At 34.5% G+C, this 22,921-nt stretch overlaps 1 non-coding gene across 1 annotated transcript; it reads right to left on the bottom strand.

The window, feature by feature from the left end:
• Window positions 1-960: 960 nt before the first annotated feature.
• Window positions 961-1,066, bottom strand: LOC121219714 (small nucleolar RNA R71). The gene has a single exon (XR_005916605.1). It is a non-coding gene; the product is annotated as a small nucleolar RNA R71 (small nucleolar RNA).
• Window positions 1,067-22,921: the final 21,855 nt, after the last annotated feature.

Raw genomic sequence — 22,921 nt, 5'->3', positions numbered from 1 at the left:
AAGTTAAGAAATGCAATTAATCTAACACAATTATGTCATCTTGATTAAAATCATCTTTTGAAATCATGCATTGGAACTTTTAATTTATTTTTATTTATTTTACATTGTTAAAATCCTAGATTTTAATCACCTCTTCAAATCAAAATATGTTTCTTCACCAAAGTGTTTTTAAAATTGCATTCATAAATAATTCTTTTCACAGTCCCTGTGGGTACGACCACTGGACATTTACTTGTCACTTTACTACTTGTTACGATTGTGTACATTTGCACATTTCCATCATTCCAAGTTTTTTGCGCCGTTGCCGGGGACTGTTTTAAAAAGTCATTATTTGTGAATTTGTTAATTTTGCATTTCGGTTAATTTTTCTGTTCAATTTTAACTTAATTAATTTTTTTGTTTATTTCAGGTGTTTATGAGTATTGATCGAATCATCGATTTACTCCCCATAGACCCTGAGATTGAAATAACTTTTTGACAACGAAGAAGACAAGCAAGTCAGAGAAGGACCGAAGATATGAAAATCGAGAATCCGAATCAAGGAAACGAAGGAAACCCTGCTCAAAATCCTATCCTTATTGCTGATGATAGGGATAGAGCTCTAAGACAGTATGTCGTGCTAGTGTTTCATGATCTTAAGTCGAGTATTAAGAGACCTGAAATTGAGGCACAACAGTTTGAGTTGAAGCTAGTCATGTTTCAGATGCTTCAGACAGCGGGACAATTCATTGGAATACCTACCGAAGATCCTCACCTACACTTAAGACTGTTTATGGAGGTGAGCGATTCTTTTAAGTTAGTTGGAGTACTCGAAGATGCACTACGATTGAAGTTGTTCCTATATTCGCTAAGCGACAAAGCTCAAGCTTGGTTGAATTCATTGCCACCAAATTCAATTTCCACATGGCAAGAGCTAGTAGAAAGATTCCTCATGAAGTATTTTCGCTTAGAAAGAATGCTAAGTTGAGGAACGAGACACTGCTTTCTAACAAATGGATTATGAGTCCTTGTATGAGGCATGGGAAAGGTACAAAGAATTATTATGGAAGTGCCATCATCACAGAATCCCTCATTGTATCAAACTTGAGACATTTTATAATGGTTTATATGCTCACATGAGGATGGTAGTGGATGCTTCTGCTAATGGTGCTCTCATTTCTAAGTCTTACAATGAAGCTTATGAAATCATCGAGAGGATTACCAGTAATAATTATCAATGGCCAACCAATCGAGCAGCGTCAGGAAGACGAGTTGCTGGAATACACGAAGTAGATACTCTCACTTTACTCACATCTCAGGTATCCTCGATTTCCTCGATGCTTAAAAATTTTACCACTAATGAGTTTAATAGTTTTGCAGCACAACCACCGAACCATTTTGAAAATGTAGCCTGTGTCTATTGTGGGGAAGGACTTATGTTCAAAGAATGTCCATCGAACGCATAATTCGTTTATTACATGGGTAACTAGAACCAAAATCGAGGATTGCAAGGACTAAAATCCAATTCGTATAACCCATCATGGCGAAACCACCCTAATTTCTTCTAGAGTAACCAATGGGTTGGACTAAGTAACACATATGCCCAACCTAGACCAACCTAGCCTCCATTTTTACCCAACAACTGCAGAAACAACCTCAAGCTGAACCATCCAATGGCTTAGAAAATTTTTTAAAGGCATACATAGCCAAGAATGATGCCTTAATCCAAAGCCAAACAGCTACATTAAAAAACCTGGAAAATCAAATGGGCCAGCTTACAATTAAACTCAGAAATCTACTACAAGGTGCTTTACCTAGTGATACGGAGAATCCGAAGAATCTAGGAAATGAACATTGTAAAGCGTTTGCATTGAGGAGCGGAAAGACATTAGAGCCCAACGCAATCAAAGTTGAAAAGGAGCCAGCTGATGCTCAAGACTCATAGGAAGTTCAACCGAGTGTTAAAATTTTAGTTTTATCGAAACCTGAATCTTAAAAATCCAATAAGGTAATTTCTAAACCAATCAATTATGATAAACTAATAAATTTGTTAGATATAGAATCACCATAAAAGACAAATTAACCAGTTCCAGTAAAGAAGCCTCCACCACCTTATCCTCAAAGACTTTAGAAGCAAAAGCAGGAAGTTCAATTCAAGAAGTTCTTAAATGTACTCAAGCAACTTCATATCAACATCCTGTTGGTTGAACTACTGAAAAAAATTCCGAACTATGTCAAATTTATGAAGGATATCCTATCTAAAAAATGAAGACTTGGAGAATTTGAGACGGTAGCCTTGACAAAGGAATGCACTGCACATCTTCAAGACAAACTACCCTCAAAGTTGAAGGATCCTGGGTGTTTTACAATACCTTACAATTAGAGCAACATATTGTGGTAAGGCGCTATGTGATTTAGGTGCGAGTATCAACTTGATGCCCATGTCAATATTTAGGAAGTTGGGGATAGGTGAAGTTAGACTTACTACAGTTACACTTCAATTAGCAGATTGATCCTTAGCACATCTAGAAGGAAAAATCGAGGACGCATTGGTACGTGTAGACAAATTTATTTTTTCTACTGACTTTGTTATTCTAGAGTTTGAAGTAGACAAAGAATTGCCAATCATCCTAAGAATACCTTTTCTAGCAATTGGAAGGACCTTTATTGACGTGCAGAAGGGCGAGCTTACTGTACGTGTTTAGGACGATCAGGTAACATTTAATGTTTTTAAGTCTATGCGATTTCCTAACAGAATTGATGATTGTTCTGTAGTGTCTGATTTAGAGGAATTGACCATGGAAAATGAACTTAACTATGCTGAGGACCCATTGGAACAAATTTTGACATCAGACCCTCCAAATCATGAAGAGGAGGATGAATACTTAGATTTGCTAGAAGCTAATCAAAGGTGATTTAATCCGTAATCCCATTTTAAATCTTTGGAGTTAGAGAATAGGGATTATGCCCAACTAAAAGCGTCAATCAATGAGCCACCTAAATTAGAATTGAAGGTACTTCCCTCACATTTAATATATGTTTATTTAGGTAACGCTTCTACTTTACTTGTGGTTGTTTCGGCGGAATTAAACATTGAGAAATTAGAGAAACTCATCCTAGTATTGAAACAACTCAAAAAGGCTATCGGATGGACCATAGTTGATATTAGAGGCATTAGTCTATCTGTATGCATGTATAAGATCATCCTGGAAGATGGTGAAAAAGGGATGATTGATGGACAACAAAGACTGAACCCCATGATGAAGGACGTGGTAAAGAAAGAAATCATCAAGTGGTTAGATGCGGGTATAATTTGCTCCATATCAGATAGTTCGTGGGTAAGTCCGGTCCAGTGCATGCCAAAGAAAGGAGGTATTACAGTCATTGAAAGAGAGAATAACGAGTTGATACTGACTAGAACGGTTACAGGATGAAGAATTTGCAATGGTTATTGGATGTTGAACAAGGCGACTAGGAAAGATCATTTTCTTTTGCCATTTTTGGACCAGATGCTGGATAGACTCGCGAGGTGAGACTATTACTATTTTCTTGATGGATAATCGGGGTATAATCATATTACCGTAGCACCAGAAGAGCAACACAAGACAGCATTCACCTGCCCGTACGATACATTTGCATTTAGACGCATGTCATTTGGTTTATGTAATGCACTTGCTACATTTGAAAGATGTATGATGTCTATTTTTACTGATATGGTTGAGAAATACTTGGAAGTTTTTATGGATGATTTTTTAGTATTAGGAGATACATATGATGATTGCCTAGCCAATCTAAGCCAAGGTACTAAGGCGATGCGAAGAAAAAAACCTCGTACTCAACTGGAAAAGGTGTCATTTCATGGTACGAGAAGGTATTGTTCTAGGGCATCGAATAACGAGACATAGAATCGAGGTAGATAAAGAAAAGGCAGACGTTATTGAGAAACTCCCACCTCTACATCTGTAAAGAGTGTTAGGAGCGTTTTAGGCCATGCCAGTTTCTATCGAAGATTTTCAAGGACTTCTCCAAAATTGCTAAACCTTTATGCAAATTATTAGAGAAGGACATGACATTCAAATTTGATGAGGAGTGCTTAAGAGCTTTCAAAGATTTGAAGAGTCTGTTAGTATCAGCATCTATAATCGTCACACCAAATTGGGATTTGCCATTTGAATTAATGTGTGACGCAAGTGACTTGCGATAGGAGCTGTCATGGGCCAGCGAAGGAACAAAGTTTTTCATCCAATCTACTACGCAAGTCAGACTTTGACAGGAGCTCAAGTAAATTATATGGTACTAGAGAAAGAGTTACTTGCTATTGTGTTTACTTTTGATAAGTTTCGATCCTATCTTGTAGGTACCAAAGTGAGTGTCTATATGGACCATTCGACAATTAAGTATTTACTTCCCAAGAAAGACACTAAGCTGAGACTAATCCAATGGGTACTTCTACTTCAAGAGTTCAATCTAGAAATTTAAGATCGAAAGGGAGTAGAAAACCAAGTAGCAGACCACTTGTCCAAATTGGACTGCAAGAAGGGAATTCTCCACTTATACCCATTCAGGAGAGATTTCCAGTTGAACACATACTGAAGGTAAATCATGTCCATAATACCCCTTGGTTTGCTAATATTGCGAACTATTTAGCTTGTGGTTTGATGCCGATTGATAAGACGTATCATCAAAAGGAAAAGTTTCTTCACGATGTGAAGTACTATTTCTGGGAAAAGCCATACTTGTTTAAAAAGTGTGTAGATCAAATGATCAGGGGATTGCGTGGCAGAAGATGAAGTACATAAGATTCTATATAATTGCCACTTAGCTTCGAGTGAGGGACACTTCAAAGGTACACGTATTGTGGCCGAATTATTGCAAGTCGAATTCTTTTAGCCAACACTATTCAAAGATGCGTATGCTTACGCAAAGAGTTGAGATTAATGTCAAAGGGTTGGAAACGTCACCAACATAAATGAGATGCCCGAGACAAATATCATTGAGGTAGAGTTATTCGATGTTTAGGGTATTGACTTTCTCAGTCCTTTCCCTCCATCTTTTGGTCACAAGTACATATTGGTAGCAGTAGACAACGTGTCTAAATGGTTTGAGGTAGAGGCATATTCGACGAATGATGCTAAGGTTGTGATGAAGTTTTTGAAGAAGTATGTGTTCACAAGGTTTGGAACCCCGAGAGCTATCAACAGGGATGAAGGGTCCCATTTTTTGAACAAATGGTTGAAATGGTTACTCGACAAACATAGAGTGAAGCACAAGGTTGCCACAACTTACCATTCGCAGACGAATGGGCAAGCTGACCTGGCAAACAAAGAGGTCAAAGGTATACTCAAGAAGGTAGTTTGCCAAAACAAACGAAATTGGTCCAAAAGATTGGATGATGCTTTATGGGTTTACAGGACAGCATACAAGACACCTATAGGGATGTCACCCTATAGGTTGGTCTTTGGGAAAGCCTGTCATCTGCCCTTGGAGTTAAAGCACAAAGCTTACTGGGCTCTCCAACAACTTAACTTGGATCTTAAGCTTGTTAAAGAAAAACGGATGCTCCAACTCAACTAGTTAGAAGAACTTCGAATGTTCTCATACGAGGATGCCAAATTACTCAAGGAAAGGCTTAAGTGATGGCATTACAAGCACATTCGGGTTTGAGAATTTGAACCAGGACAACAAGTCTTGTTATTCAATTCTAGATTAAGGTTATTTCTAGGTAAGTTAAAATCACGTTGGTTCGGTCCATTTACAATTCACTAAGTTTATCCATACGGAGTTGTTGAACTTCAAAGTAAGGGAGGTAATTTTCGAGTCAATGCTCAGCGCTTAAAACATTACTGGGGAGATAAAATTGAACGGGATCAAATTTCGTTCATTTTATCAGATATTTAATTTTTCTTATTTTTCTTTTTAAATAAATGATTTAGGGTATATTTTCGGGATTAGTATGTTTAAATAAATTCTGTTTAGGAGATTGAAACTTAAACGGGACTGCTTGTAACCCTTCCAATCTTTCTTGGGAATTGATTTTAACATAATCTTCTGAGAAATTATACCCTAAATGGCAAAATAAATTTTCAGTTACTAAAAAAAAGGGTCAATTTTGATCCAAGTTTTAATTGCAACTCAATTTCAAATTTTCTTTAAGTCTAGGTACTTAATTGAACTATTTTCAAAATTTGGTTGCTCTTTTTGTAAATACTAAAAATTAGATGTCTCTTTTTGTAAATATTTTCAAAAGGCATCTAGAATAAAATTTTTTAATATAAGTTAATAAATAAATGATATTCATTAATATATAATTATATCTATTATAATATATATATTAATTGTTATCAACTTTGAATAGAATTAGGATTAGTTTAAATTTGATCATATTTTATCTAATAAGTATTTATTTTTAATAAATTAATAGCAAATAATAATTTAATATGCATTATATTAATTATTAATTGTTGTTAACTCTATGTAGAATTAGAACTTAGAATATTTTAATTATTAATTTGTTCTAAGAATTCTAATTAAACTCCTACTCCCTAAACTATTAATTTCACACACCTTTTCCACTTTTTCACATCACCTTAAACTAGCCACACCAACACCCACCTTCGGCACCAGCAGCCTGCTCCTTCTTGTTGCAGCTGCCCGCACATCCAGCTTCAGCAGCCTCTGCACCAACTCGTGCGCCTAGTAGCTCGCTAGGCCTGCTCGACGCACCTACTTGCTGCCCACTCTCCCGCATTCGTGCGGCACACGCATACCCTGCTGCTCCCTAGCGTACTACTGCTGTCTTGCTACTCACTCTTGCCTATCACACCACACCATCAAGACACCCTACAACCATCCCTAAACCAACCCTTTTTGCTTTATATATTTTTTTGAGTTCTTAATTTTTAGAAAAACGTGGTAAGACAAAATTTTCTACTAAATTTTAATTTTATTTAATTATTTAAAATTTCAATTTATTGAATTATTAATATTTTATACTAATTAAATTTTTGAGAAAATATTTGTTTCCATCTTATTTTTAGGTTAATCATGCCTCGCAAGAGAACTCGTGCCTCTGCTCAAATTGACGAATCACAAAACAAATTCCACTCTGAAGAAGCCAAAGTGAGATACGAAAGTGTTTTCAAGAACCAACAGATGCACCCAGAAAAAGGCTTTACGCTAAAAGAAAGCAACTATATTGATTTCATGGCGTGCATTCGAAAAATTGCTGAAGCTCTCAATTGGGAATTATTTTGTGAGAAAAGACCTAGTGCATATGAGGAGTTAGTTCATGAACTTTATGTGAATTTGACCTCAAGCGAGTTGACAGATGTTTCTGTTCATGGAATCAAGGTACCAATAACATCAAATTCTATTAATGAATTCTTTGAATTACCTGATTTCGAAGAAAACGAATATTCTTCCTTGATGAGAAATTTTGAGTCTGAAGATCTACAAGAATTTCTCGAGGAACTTACAGTTCCAGGTTCTAAGTAGACTGTGTCAAAGCAAGGAATTCACAGTTGTCACAAAGAATATTTGACACCACTAGTGAAGGTATGTTTTTATTTCATTCAATTCAGTCTTATGCCCATTTCACATGGGACTACAATTTCATTAGAGCGAATGGTCTTATTATACTCGATTTTAACTGGAAAGACCATTGATGTGGGAAAAATCATCCTGAGAGAAATACGAAATTGTGCCACTAGAAGAAGTAGCCCAACTTACTTTCCCTTTACGATAACAATTTTGTGCTTGAAAGCTAAATTTCTTGCAAACGTAAAGAAGACAGGTTATAGCCAGGGCACAATCACAGATTGGGACCTCTACTGAATAGTTGGAGACTCTGTTCTACAGTAACAAGTTGAAGAGAGCAAGGATCCCGAAGAAGAAGAAGAAGAAGAAGATCCCACAGAGATTGAACCAATGTAGCCAGCTGAAATCCCTGATAAGGTAGAACTAATAAAACCAATAATCGAACCTGACGTCACAACTTCAATGTTCAACACTCAATTGCCTCGCCTAGATCTTCGAGATGAGCTACCAAAGTTGATGGACATCATGCAACATATGTAGTGGCAGCACAAGCTTACTGGAGATATTCAAAAATACGAGATGACTCAATGAGAAGCGCTCTTACAAAAATATACAATGACCGATTTATTTTTGTGCCTGAGTTTCCAGCTTTCATATTTGAACCATGGAGTCCACTATCGAAGAGGGAGCGAAGCGATTCATGCAAAAAAAAGGTGATGGAGCAAAAGATGAGTCGAATTTGGAGGGATCTGAAAATAAATAAAAAGGAGGATATTGACTTTATTTTATTTCTGTTATTAGGTTATTTAATAGGATTAGGTTTTATTAGGAATTTTTATTTTCATTTAATAAAACAAGAGGTGGAAATCATAAATAAAAATGAACAAGTTGCAAAGTACAAAGTGTGGCAATAGATATATACATGTCTAGGATTGGATATAGAGAGAGCTTGGTACTTAAGCAGTGAAATTGACTCACCTCATCTTTTCTAGAATCTACCTGGTTTATAGTATCTATTCACTTTTAATAATGAGGACATTGTTCATCTTAAGTAGGGGGACTGAAAAATTGAAATTATTTCCACTCAGAATAAAATTTTCTTTTAATTATGTTTAGGATATATTTTGTTCAAAACTTTGAAATTTTGTTAAGTATGCTAAACTTCAGTATAAATAAAGTTCGATTATTTCAATAATTGTTATGTTAGCTTAATAATGACATAAATGTATTTTTAATAAAGCATGCAAATCATACCATAAAATTTAGTGGAGAGAAATTGCTATGTTCAACATATGAATGCATAAGTTAAACTTAATGATTGCAGCCTAATCTTGAATAAGGGAATAAAATCAAATTGATAGGGATTTAACATGTCTTTATTAGGAAGAATTTAGTCTATTTTTGCTATCGTAAGAATAATTGAAATTAATTTAAACGATATGTATACTTAAGTAGCGTAAATCACAAAATTCTTGTTCTTGAGCATAAGTATACTAAATTCATAATTTTGGGAAGAATGTTGTTCTAAAAGAATTTTTCAAAGGTGTTTTCGAGAAATTCTTTTCAAATTTGTGCATTACTCGGGACGAGCAATGAATTAAGTTTTGGGGTGTGGAAACACGAAAATACACACACTTTTCATGGCTTTTTTCTCAAATTCATGCAATTTCAGTAAAATTCTTGTCGATTAATAAATAATAATTATAAAATAATTAAATTGCACTCAAATTATGAACATGTTGAATTTTAATTAATTTCATATCAAATTTAGATTAGTTTTTTTTATTTTCGATAGATTTGCACAAAGGGTGAAAACCAGCTCGACATACAATGCTAGAAGCTCAAAACTGAGATGCAATTTTGAAGCATCAAGGTGAATTAATTTTTTAGCCTAAAACGGTCCAAATTATGTGTATTAATTCATAATATAATTAATTTTAATTTTAATCCAATTTAATTTTGGTTAAATAAATTATTATTAATTAATTATGAAAAGGGGTCGAATTGAGGTGAACTGAGAAAATTGATCCAACCGAGCACTGGGCGGCCCAAAATCGTCCCACATGATGACCAATTCAGCTTGTTTGACTGATTATTTAGCTTGCAAAATAAACCTTGAAGACTTCTTCAAATTGCATTCAAACCCCTCCACAATTTATACCTTTCTAGTTTTGCCCTTACCTTAAAATAGCAAGTTTGAAACCTTCAAACTTGCCACATGTGTGGCCGGCCATGTGAGGACTCTATGGCTTTAGATTTTTACTAATTTTAGCAGCCATCCCAACCTATAAATACCCCCTTTGCTTCTCACTTCAAACACATCTCAAACCCATTCATTTCTTCACTTCTCTCTCACTTTTCTCTCTTCATTCCTTTCTTTTGTTCTTCATTTTCTTCCCTTATTCCGTTTCTGATTTCACCTATTGAAAAAGAGTCCTTCAACTATCATTTGGAATAGTATTCAAGTGTTCGTGGAAGCCTTAGTTCAACAAGAACAAGCGAAGAAGTAGGAGCGGAGCAAACTAGTTAAGCCTCAGAGAAACACTAGATTTGATTCTTATTCCTTATTCTTTTTAATTTTATTGTCGTTGTTATGAACGTTTCCATGAATAATTGTGTTGTTGATATGTTGAATTTAGTTAATATGGCTTAAATTTACTTTGTGTTAGGTTGATTGCATTTTGTTTACTTAATTTATTAAAATTGTGTTTGTGTTGTTATAGGCCTCGGTAAGATGTTTGATTAAGTAAAATCGTGACTAAGTTATTCTTGCATTACAATTGTAAGGTAACTAATGAAATAATTATTTAAACGGATTGAAATTGTAATTAATTGACACGATACTTAATCAGTGCATGTTTATTCATCTAAGGTAGCTGAGGGTTAAATTAGCAACGGTATCTAACGATACATTAGCCTTGCATAACTTGCAAGATTATTGTGATTAAATTGTTTCAAGGTAGAAATACATTATTACCTCACATAATCTTTTATGTGCTTATGAGATTGAATTAATTGTTTAAATTGACATAGAGATATGTATAAGAGATTATTTTAATTTCGTAAGTATGTATGTGCAGTAACACATTTGCTTATTAAAATTTGTTTAATTGGTTGAATTGATGTTGAGATATAGTCAAGAGATAAATGGATTTTGGTAGGTGAGTATGTTCATAAGTTATCAAATTACTGAGTTGCCGTGAATTTATTCGTAACAACATAAACATGAGTTTAGTAATTCTAAGTTAATAACTGTAATTAATCTAGCACAATTATGTCATCTTGATTAAAATAATCTTTTGAAATCGTGCATTGGAACTTTTTTTGTTACTTAGATAAAATCCTAGTTTTTAATCACCTCTTTAAATCAAATTATTTTTCTTCACCAAAGTGTTTTTAACATAAATAATTCTTTTCACAGTACCTGTGGGCACGATAACTCGACATTTACTTGTCACTCTATTACTTGTAGCGGTTGTCTACACTTGCAAAGATGCTATGACATCATGATAGAAATGAGTAAGACCATAGCTGACAGACGCTCTAACATCCTTTAATAGTCTACCAGAACGGTAAACACGGGGTTATATTGTGTAAGACTATAGTTGAAAGATGCTACGACATCATAAATAGTCCGACGGGACAATAAGCACGGGATAGCCTGATGAGATAATAAACACGGGATAGTCCGTTGGAACACTAAACACTAGGTAGCCAGTAGGGACAATAAAAATAGGGATCACGAGGTGTAAGACTATAGCCAAGCTATAGCAACTAATGGAGTCCACCAGTACATTAAACATGGGGTATAGTTTTTAATACCATGGCTTAGCTATGGCAGCATAGAGAGTCCGCTGGAACTATAAACGGTTGAAAAATCAAAACAGAAATAATGGGACAACCCACAAACAAGGAAAAAAAAGGGTTGGAAGGAAAATGAAAATATGGACATGCAATATTCGACTATTGAGTCAAATTAATTCACCAATGAATGGGAACATAATGGAAATGAGAAAGGATTATAGGAATAGTAGTCGTGCAAAACAACAGGGCATAAGAATGTGAACCAATAGGAAGGAGACACAGGAGTTGACGTACTGCTGGTGCCTAATTTATAGGCTAACGAGAAATGATTTAATCAAGGATAATATATAAGGATCCGCCATTAAAGAATGCTGAGGGCGCTCAGAGAAACCTTATAGGCTAGTGACTTCTTATACGTACGTTGATTAGTCCATAAGGAAAAAAGGGGTGAGCTAAAACCCATCAACAAATGTCTCTCAGGATTGTTTCTCTTTAAGGGGAAAATCATCTAGGTATCCCAAAGGATGGGATGACAGTAAGCCCAATAGGACTAGGGTAATAGTAAGAGTTTGCCTTGGACTATTCAAATTTGGAATGATCACGAAAGGAAAAATACCCAAGAGCAGTTAGAAGGGTAGACCGCAGGACTACATTATAGGGATGTGGTGAAAAGAAGGCTTCCACACTAGGAATAATTGGAAGAGAGAGAATAAGTAAAAGAAATGATAGAGCCTACAGAGATGGTGAAACATTTAAGGGAACTGACAAGGCTAATCAAAGGCTATGGGAATGGCTGGATGGAAATCACTCAATGATTTATCCATAAATGGGTAGGATAGGGAACAACATAAAGTCCACCACGACGAGTTTTAGAGAAAATTTCCAAAAACGAGTAGGGAGTATATTGTATCTAGTTTTAATATTTAAACCTAGCAAGACGGGGACTAATTATGTGATAACTAGAAACTCACTAGGTTTATTGAACTTACCAAAGTCTGACCTATGTTTTGCAAGGTTCATGGAATAATGAACTCGAGGAGAGACCAAGCCAAGTTGTTTGGAATCAAGGATTCATAGTAATTATAGAGTCATGCACATAGGAAGAGGGGGAAATGGGGGTACCTTTAAAGACTCCTCCGTGAGGCGAATAAGTATATTGTAATTATGTGGTTCCCTTAAAACCTGGGGTTCATATAGTAAATCTTTATGTCTATAACGACCCGAAAGTTAGTGGTATCAAAAAATGAGGTTTCAGAACCCCATTTTCATAAGTTAGACTCGTAAATATCAGTATTAAATATGTACGGAGTTATATTAGAAGTGAATTGAATTTTGGATAAATAATTTTGGCGAATTAGTAAAAGTGTCAAAAATTTTATTATTAGTGGATTATTAAGTAGAACTTGGCTGAGGGACTTATGAGGCAATTAAACCAATGTTAAATTATTAGTGGGTGGGTTTCATATGGTTAAAATTCTAATAAAATAATTTATAAACTGAAAAAATTTAATTAATTAAGTAAAGATGATAACCTTAATGGATTGAAAGAGGAAAAAATAATTTTCTCTTTGCATTTCAAAGTTTCGAAACCTTGGGGAAGAAGAGAAGATGAATGGCCTAGTTTCCTTTAAGTTTCAAGCTTCAATTGGTATGCTCGCTTTAGTTATTTCCTTGTAATTTTTATGATTTTGTAATCTTGGATGCTCAAACTAACTAACCCATATCATATTTTTTAATACTGTTAAAGTTTGAGGATGTTTCCAATGTTGAATAGTTGAAGTTTTAAGGACCAATTTGATAGATTTTAAATTTAGTATTAAAAATGACTAAATTGTAAATTCAATTGATGATTTAGTGTAATAGGGACTAAATTGCACAAATTTTGGAATTTGTTGTAGAAATGAAAAATATGATGTCAATTTAGGCCTCGAGTAAAATTGACATAAAAATTTATGATTAAATTTGAAAGTTATGTTAGTATCAGTTTTAGGGACTAAATTGAATAAAATGAAAAAGTTATAAAAATAGAAATTGAATGTGAAAATGGTTGAGTGATTGACGAAATATCTAGTCTGTTTTAATCCGTAGCGAATGTTAACTCGAATTTTTTTGAAAAATAAAGGAAAAGACAAAATCGTCAACGAATAGCTTAGAGTTTATGGTTTGTGTTTTTATAATCCAAACTAACTTGTAATTGCAGCATAGTAACTTGAATTGATTTAAATGTAAGGTGAGATCCTTGTTAAAATGAGATGTATTGGGTTGATTTGAATTGATTGATGATTATAATGATTAAATTGAATATATTTAAAAAATTGTGTGTAGTTATGCAAATGTGAAATTGAATATATAATAAGATGATTTTTTTGCCATATGTTGGATAAATGTATTCATGGTGTAAATTGGTGTGAATTGAAGTATTGGTTGATAATAAAATATGTAATGGATACCCTATTAATTGTTCGAGCAGAATCAGATATAGTTGGCATGCCATAGGATAAGAAGAGTACATGGTTACTTCAACTACGAGTCGATGAGGAATTGGGTGGAAATTTGCTTCGGTTATATCGATGACATATTGGGTGCAACTATTTGTTTTGGATTTATCCGATGAGGCACTTGGTACCACACTGGTGTGTTGGTTGGATACGCTAATCCGTTCGAGTTCGAGTCGTGTTAATAAGGAAATAATAGATAAAAGCAAGATGTTATATTTGAATTTATGATAATGAATAGGCCTTGAATCCATGACATCAGAGAATTGATATGAGATGTGGTAATTGATGTTAAGATAACAAATGGATATGAAATGGAAGAAAAATGTCAAATGGAATGTCTATTTGTGACATGATTTGAACAATGGTAGATGCGCTAATTGTATACATGGAATTGGGAATAGAAATACCAAATGATATCTGAAATGGATTGCTATGAATTTATATCAACAAGATGCGTTAGTTTGAACGAAGAATATATGTGAATTGGCATTAATGATAAGTTAATTTTATATTACCATTTAATTTTAGCTTATGCATTTAAAATGATTTATTCTATGTTTAATGTTTGGATTATAGAAATATCACTGAGTCATACTCAGTGTATGATTTAGTTTTCCGTGTGCAGGTTAGGTATTTTACATTTCGATTGTTGACTCAGCATCCACCAGCAATCCCGAACTTAAGTGTTGGTGATGATTTATTTTGGTATTGGCATGCACCTAGGAAGTCTTATGGTTATATGATGTTCATTTTGGGCTATGTTGGCAATTTGAGAATCATAAGTATATATTCATATGTGTGATGGCAATGATATTGATAATGATATTTTGTAAGTGGTTGATGTGTATGTTATTGACTTATAAGGTAATGAAGTGATATGGCATGAAATAGACATGGAAAGATGATGCTTATGCCTATGACATGCTTGAAATGACTTGGTAGATTTAGTGCATAGGTTATAAGGTTGATATGAAGCCAATTGTGAAATGGTTAGAATGGTTAAACGAATGCATGTTTGGGTTATTGTTTTGAGGTGCCATTGGAGGCATATTGGTATGGTTTATTATGGTATTTTGGTTGGTTTTGAATTGTTGATTAAGGTGCCAATTGTTGCATATTGGTTAAGCACTTAGGATGATTGTTATAAGTGATTTTTTATAAGATTTTGAAGCTTTTGAATTGGTTGAGATATCGTTAATGGTTTCTTGAGGCTTAAGTGATTTAAGATAAGAAAACTTGCATTGAAAGGTATTTTTAGGTACACATAGTCTGGTACACAGCCTAGCATACGGTCGTGTGCCTTACACAACATTAGACACGGTTGTTTGGTTTAAAGGTTTCTGTTTATTTTTGGTGCACATGGTCGTAGTCTGTTACATGGCCCAGCGGCACGACCATGTGCATATTGTGAATATTTGCACTTTTGACCCACAAGACACTAGTGAGTTTACACGGTTGTTCGCATGACCGTGTGACTCCAACCCCACACGACATCAGTTTGTTACCCGACTTGCCTACACGATCATGTGTCCCATCCCACACAGCCTTAGCCTTCTACACAGTCAGGGGACACAGTCGTGTGACATTATTTGTAGATTTTTCCATCTTTTTATTTTTATTTCTAATTGATCCTTGCTTGATACCGAGTTGGTTTTAAGCTTTTGTAAGCTCGATATAAACCCAAAATTTATTGAATTACATGTTTTACTGGATCATATGTGATGTAATGGTATGTAACTAAGATTTTGATTAATAAATTGCATGTAATCGTTTTGTACTTGTTTGTAGCATCCTATTACGCGGGTTTGGCGATTGACCAAGTAAGGGGTGTTACATTTATTAGTACCAAAGCTATAGATGTAGCCAATTTTTAGACTAAATCGAGTGTAACGTCCTGAATAATTTATTTCTATTTCTGTAGATATCTGGCACAAGTATGTATCTGCTTCAGTGGTTAAGTGTTTTGAGTGTGTGTATGAGGTCTTGGGTTCAAATCCCACCTTTAGCAAATTTTGTTATTTTTGATCCAAGCCTTACCTTTGAGGAGTGGGCTTACATAAAATTGTCTCTTAATTCATATTAGAATAAGCCTGTTGGTTTGGGTGGTAAGGAAGTTAGTGTGTGGAAGGTTCTGTGTTCGAACCCCTTTTGATAAACTCTCTTTCATTTCTTTGATTCGGATTGTAAATCCTGCGTTCAATCGTTGTTACTGTGGGTTCCTGTTCTTTAGTTGGTTGGTAAGTAGATTTTGCATCACCTTTAACTATGGTTTGGGTTTGGCAATGTTATATTTTGGTGGTTAATCGATAAAATCCATGTTTAGGTGAAGCTTGTGAGCAAAAGATTTCATTACAGCGGCTTAATTCGAGGTTGTGGTCATTTTTGTTAGCAGTGAGTCGGTTTTTGTGTTTTTGGTTAATCGTGTTTGACTCATAAATAGGTTGCTAAAGGTTTCACGACAAAAACGTACCAGATGTGTACCCAAAACGTAGAAAATTGAGTTTCGGCGAAAGCCAAAAAACCTCACTAACGACACCACACGGGCGTGTGCCTGGCCGTGTGGTTGGCCGTTTGTGAGATATGGCCATGTGATTGATGAGGGCATGGCCGTGCACAAGACACGACTGTGTGGTGGTGTGAATGTGGCCGTGTTGGTCACACGAGCTAGGCCAGTTGGGTGTGTGGTCCCACGCATGCATGCCACACGGGTATGTATGTTTTGGGCCAGGCCGTGTAGGCCACCCGGGCAAGGCCAATCTAGACGTGTAGGCCATACGAGCTTATGGGCCCATATTTCTAAAATTTTCCCTAGGGTCGCACTGGTCATTCTGATCGACTATGGGCCTATCGAAAGGACGGTAAGGGCTAACGAAACCCTAGATTATGTGATCTGATATTCTGATAGTATGCTCTAAGTAGGATACTATTATGCATGTCTGATTATTCTCCTATATGTATATCTGATATCTGTACACAAGCATGATAAGCATGTTATATCTGTTTCTATATCTGTATTACGTATTTGTATTTGGGTTAGGATTGTATATATGGAAGAAGTGTTCTGTATGGCGACCTTTGCTTATATTCTGGCAGCTTGGTTGTACTTTATTTGATATGTTTCGTAGTGGCACGATATGGTGTGTAGGGATGGGTGGGGGTTTCTAACCCCACATGGTGTAATGGGATGGTTGGAGTTGGTGTGTAGAGGATGGGGGTAGGATTCTGTATATCTGATCTGCATATCTGCATATCTGTAACTGTTATCTGTCTCTAAAATAGACATGAATCAGAATCTATATCTGACTGTATATGGGATTTCTGTATGCTTTGCATATCTATTTCTGTGGGTTACACACTGAGTTTACGTAAACTCACTACTGTTTGTCTGTTCCGTTCGGTAATCCACAAGCTTAGGCGGATCGGAGTGGTGGAGTCTCGCGATGACCACACGTCTATGAACTTACTTTATGATTATGGTTTTAGTTTAAATTAAGGGTTATTTTGGGAGTTTTGTAAAAATTGGACTCTTCGGACTGTTGGTTTTATTTTGGATTTGAGTTTTCGATTTAAATATTTTATTTGAGACGAATAGCCTAAAACATGGTTTTATCAAAACAAAGGGTTTCTGAAAACTCAAACGAGATTTCCTAATTAAACGTTTTATGACTTCCGCTGTACTTACGTTTTGGTAGATAAATAAATTAAGAAAATGCTTTCAAAAATAAATATAAACGTATATGAAATTTGAAACTTTAATGACTTGACGAAACGACTCCGTTTTCAAAACCCTACCTTAAGACATCTCAGGATTCGGCCATAACGTCTAGGTCGGGTTTGGGGTGTTACATCGAGTCTAGAGGTACATGCCAAAGTTGTGTCGAGTCTGAGTCAGGATTTGGATGTTGATTATACTATTTTTATTTTATAGTTGAATAATGTCGGGAGAATCTAGAAATGAAGTTAATCAGAGTATTCATAGTAGTTGTTACTTAGTTGAGAATGAAATTAGGGTCGAATCAGTAGCATTGAACGTTGATTCCGTTGGTGCTCAACAAACTTGTAATATCCTGATTTTCAGTGATGTTGGAAACAGTGGTTCGAGGCCACCCAATCCGACAAGTAAGCTCGTAAATTTTATTATTTACTTTTTACGAGTCAAATTTAGTTTTAAAAAGATTTTTGAATGGGTAATTTATGTTTTATAATGAATTATTAGGTTTAAGTGGTAAAATCCTAGGTCAAGTGGTTTTAGAAAGTTAGGTATCGGGACCTCATTTCTATAAATCGAGCCGTAAATATTTTTATAAATTTTTATGGAGTGGCATTTAGGTGGTATTAAAGTTTTGTTGAAAAATTTTAACGTGTTGATAGTTAATTAATTAAAAAGGACTAAACTGTAAAAGATGTAAAATTTAATCATTATTTGATTAAATGGGTAATTGATAAAGGAAAAGGGACTTAAATGATAATTAAACCATGGTTAAAGTTTCCAAGCAGTGGTGTTATGACTGATTTCACTAGCTTGTGGATTAATTGTTCTTTTAGTCCTAATAGGTTTGGGATTCAATTGTAAATAAGTTTATTTAGTTAGAATTTAATTAAATTGAAGGACCAATTATGAAATTAAACCTTCCTTTGATGGTAATTGTGCTATATATTTATGTAATGGACAAATATGGGGATAGATTTGGTGTTTTAAATTAATTATTAACCTAGGGTAATATAGTAATTTGATGAATTAAATTAAAATAAGTAAAATATGGGCATAGTATGGAACGAAAATGTATTGTGACTTGTTGGAATTATATTGGTGGCCTGGTCTAAAAAGTGAGATAGTTGAGTTCATTCCAAAATGCTTGACTTGTTAACAAGTTAAGGCAGAACATCTGGTTCCCACCAGACTTCTTCAACCTATTTTGACTCTTGAATGGAAATGGGAGCATATAATGATGGATTTTGTAAAAGGGTTATCGTTGAATCCAAGCAAAAGAAATGCAATTTGGGTGATAGTTGATAGATTTACAAAATCAGCGCATTTTGTTACAACTAGAATTGGTTAGTCCCTTCCGAAGTTAGCTGAGGTATACATTCGGAAAATCATTAGATTGCACAGTGTACCTATGCTGATAATTTTTTATCGGGATCCCCGATTCATTTTGAGATTCTAGAAACTGTTGCACTCTAACACCCTTAACCCGTATCAGTCGCCAGAATAGGGTTACAGAGCATTACCAAAAATTTTTAACATAAAAACATTCATTCTAAAACATTTCATAAATCATATCATATTTCAAGCAAACACTTGCATAATGTCCTTTTTTCGAGCCCTCGAGGCCTTAGAAACACTTTAAAAATGATTTGAGACTAAATCGAAAACATTTAGAACTTCATGGAAAAATATAGAAAAAAATTCATACTATAGGGGTCACACGGCCGTATGGGCATTCGAAGTAGGGACACACGGCTGTGTCCCAGCCTGTGTCCATGCCCATGTAACTCTCTAACTTGGTTCACACGGCCAAGTTACACGCCTATGTGCTAGGCTGTGTAACTCTTGAAATGCAACCTATAAAAACTTACAAGGGACACACGGTCGTGTCGCGTGACCGTGTGTCACACACGGTTGAGACACACTTCCGTGTGTTAGGCCATGTGGACGAAAGATGGGCCATTTTCAAGCCATTTCCGTCACCCTAATTGTACAACTCGTTTTTAGTAGTGTCAGAGAGAATGGTTTTAGGGCCACCAAGTCCGATGAATAAGTTCGTAAATATTACATTTAATATTTACGAGTTAATTTTGACTTTGAAAAGGTTTTTGATATAGTGATTTTTGTTTTATAAGCGATTTATTAAGTTCAAGTGGTAAGACCCTAGGTTTAAGTGGTTTTAGAAAATGAGGTATTAGGACCTCATTTCTATAAACTGAGTCGTAAATATTTTTATAAATATTTAAGGAATATCATTAAGGTGGTATTAATTTTTTTTTGAAAAGTTTTAACGTTTTTATAGTTAATTAAGCGAAAAGGACTAAATCGTAAAAGTTAAAAAATAATTCAGTCGCTATTAGTTTAAAGGTGTTAAATTGAATAATGTATATAAATGGATGGTTTAATATGGAAAATTAATCATAATTGGTGGTAGCGGGCAGAAGTGTGGTTGATTATTCATTTATTATTATTATTTTATTAATTAAATTTTAAAGTATTAAAATAATAAAAGAAAAGAAAAAGAAAAAGAAAGTATCATCTTACCTTGTTATTCACCGAAAAGAGAATGAAGAAACTCCATTTGAGAAGCTTTAAGTTTCGACTAACAATGGTTCCTTGCATGTAAGTCCTTAAACTATCCACTTATTTTAATCTTTATATTTTTGAGATCGTTGCAACTAGGTCTAGCTAGCCCGTACCTTTGATTTTGAAGCTGTTAAAGATTTTGAATGTTTCCATTGATGAACATTGTGATTTTTTATGTTAAATGATGAATTTGAGTTATTAGTTGTCATGTGAAAGAATTTTGTTAACTGATTTTTGATGAATTTACCAATAAGGGACTAAATTGTTAAAATAATAAAATTACAAGGATTTGATGGGAAATCATGACAATATGGGCTGGTATGGGCACCATGAATATTTGAATGTTATAATTTGGCATTCAAAATAGTTAATTTGCATGTTCTGGAGAGAAGGACTAAATTGAATAAAAGTAAAAATTTAGGGGCAATTTTGTAAAAATGTAAAAAATGACCAAATTGCATGAGATATATTGTTTTACTGTCTTAATTGATAAATTGAATGAAATTATTAGTTTAGTTCCAAAAAGAATTATGTTTAACTTCACTAGCTTGTGCCTATAGTTGAATGATATGCTCACGTGATATGCATATGAAACAGGTGTGGAAAGGTAATGAAATATCAAATTCATACTTGAAGTGAAAAATGATGAAAAAGGGAATGATGAGTTGAATTGATGTTGCTATTTAAGCTAAAGATAGTAAATGCAATGGAAAGTAATGAAATGAAAATGAAAATAAGAAAATTTGAAATGGGTTTAAAGTTATTTAAAATCCTACTATGTTAGGGATGATAATTATAAGTGATGTTATGGATTTATTCACTTTGTGAGTTATTGAATATGACTTTATGAATCTTGCGGTATCGGTATAGGATTATTCTTGATATGTATAAATTTCATATTGGAAAAGGATTGATATGACTAAATTTTATATGAGCTTACTAAGCATTCACTGCTTACGTGGTTGTTTTTACTTACTTTTTAGATTATCATAAGCTTGATCGGATTTGAAGCTATTCAGAAATCCATCACACTATCCATCGGCTCTGTTGGTACTTTAGAATGTTTTGATTTTTGTTATAGTGGCATGTATAGGCATTTTTGGCTAATGTTTGGGCTATGTGTTTTGATTTTTGAAATAGCCATATGGTTTGGATTGTGTTATGGTATCTTGCTTGTGATTATGGTATTTTGAATGTTGACAAATGTTTGGTTTTTGGCATGTATATAAATGGCCTTAAACTGGTTGATATCATAGATTATTATGCTAAAAATGTTTAAGTTAGAATGATTGATTAAGTATGTATATTATAAATGTCTTGTGGTTAGTATGAATCTGGTAACTTGGTACATTTTCTATAAATGACATATGTGATCTTTGGTGCAATTTGTTGAATGGAATATTTGGTATGTTTTGTTAGGTAAAGTAAACGGTTTGTTGTTGATGTAAGCTTAATCAAAAGTTAAGGGAACATTTTGGCTAATTTGAAAATGTAATGGTACATGTTTAGATAATGAGTTTGAGGTGCCATTGGGCATATTGGTTGTATGTTGTTATACCTTATTTGAATGGTTTGATTATGCATGGTTTTGGTGCATTTTGAAGGCTTGTAATATGTGCAAAAGTGCTAGTAGGTACATGCTAGGTTGGGTGAGAAAAATGGCTTCAAAATGGCCTATGTTCGTCCATACAGGCAGAGATACAAGCGTGTGTCTCAGCCGTGTGTCATGGTCGTGTGTCCCTTGTAGCTTTCAAAAGGTTTCAAGTCAGGCTGTTACATGGCCTGGCACACAGGCATGTGAGGTTACTTTGAAGGGTACACGGCTTGGCACACAGGCGTGCAGCTTGGCTGTGTGACCCAAGTCGGTGAGTTACATTGTTATAAACATGGGCTGGGACACAATTATGTGTCCTTATTTTGAATGCACACACGGCCTAAGACACGGGTGTGTCTTTTGATCGTGTGAGTTACACGGCCTGGCTACACAGTCGTGTGACCGTTATAGTGTTAAAAATTTTTAATGTTTTCTAAAAAGTTTTTTGAGTTTTTGATATAGTCCTGACTTGTTTCTAACTCATATTTAAGGTCTCGAGGGTTCGTATAAGGGACAATATGTATGATTTGACTTGGTTTTAATATGTTAATTGCTATGATATGAAATGTTTGAAATTTATGTCCGTTTGAATTGTAAACTCCGGTAATGCTTTGTAACCTTGTTCTAGCGACGGATACATGTTAGAGGTGTTACATTTATTGGTATTAGAGCTACGATTTAGTCTGTTCTCGGACTGAACGTAGCATGTGTGAAGTCTAGAAATATATGTCATTGTATAACCTGTGATAGTGTGATATCTCCTGACTTTGATGAGATTTGTTTTACTTATAGATGGAGATGCTTTTCAACCGAACTAATTCTGATAATGCTGAAAGCGATACTCAAGTATCTGATTAAAAAGTTTCTTATGATGAGTAGAGACTCATAAAGGTATGAATAAATGCTTTAAAATGTATGTTGATAATAAATGTTATGTTATATGTGTGTATATATAAGAGCCAAATTTAGAGGCTTTATGACCTTTACCCCATCACCTATACAGTCTTTTACAACGAAATTCACAACATTCAATTGATTAAGCCCAGAAGTGTGAAACTGAAGAGTTCAGTGGCTGAATGAATAATATTGCAGTTAGAGCTAAGATGGGTTAGCAAGTAAAGACAGTTCTAAAAGATATATTAGATTCTTCTGAAGATCATTTGGATTACGCAATGTCACTGTTAAAGAAGAAGTTAATCTCGAGTAATCAACTTA

Source organism: Gossypium hirsutum, chromosome D07 (genome assembly GCF_007990345.1).
Source record: "Gossypium hirsutum isolate 1008001.06 chromosome D07, Gossypium_hirsutum_v2.1, whole genome shotgun sequence".
NCBI classification, from domain to species: Eukaryota; Viridiplantae; Streptophyta; class Magnoliopsida; order Malvales; family Malvaceae; genus Gossypium; species Gossypium hirsutum.
Note: the sequence above shows the minus strand (reverse complement) of the source record. Positions and strands in the feature narration are given on the sequence as shown.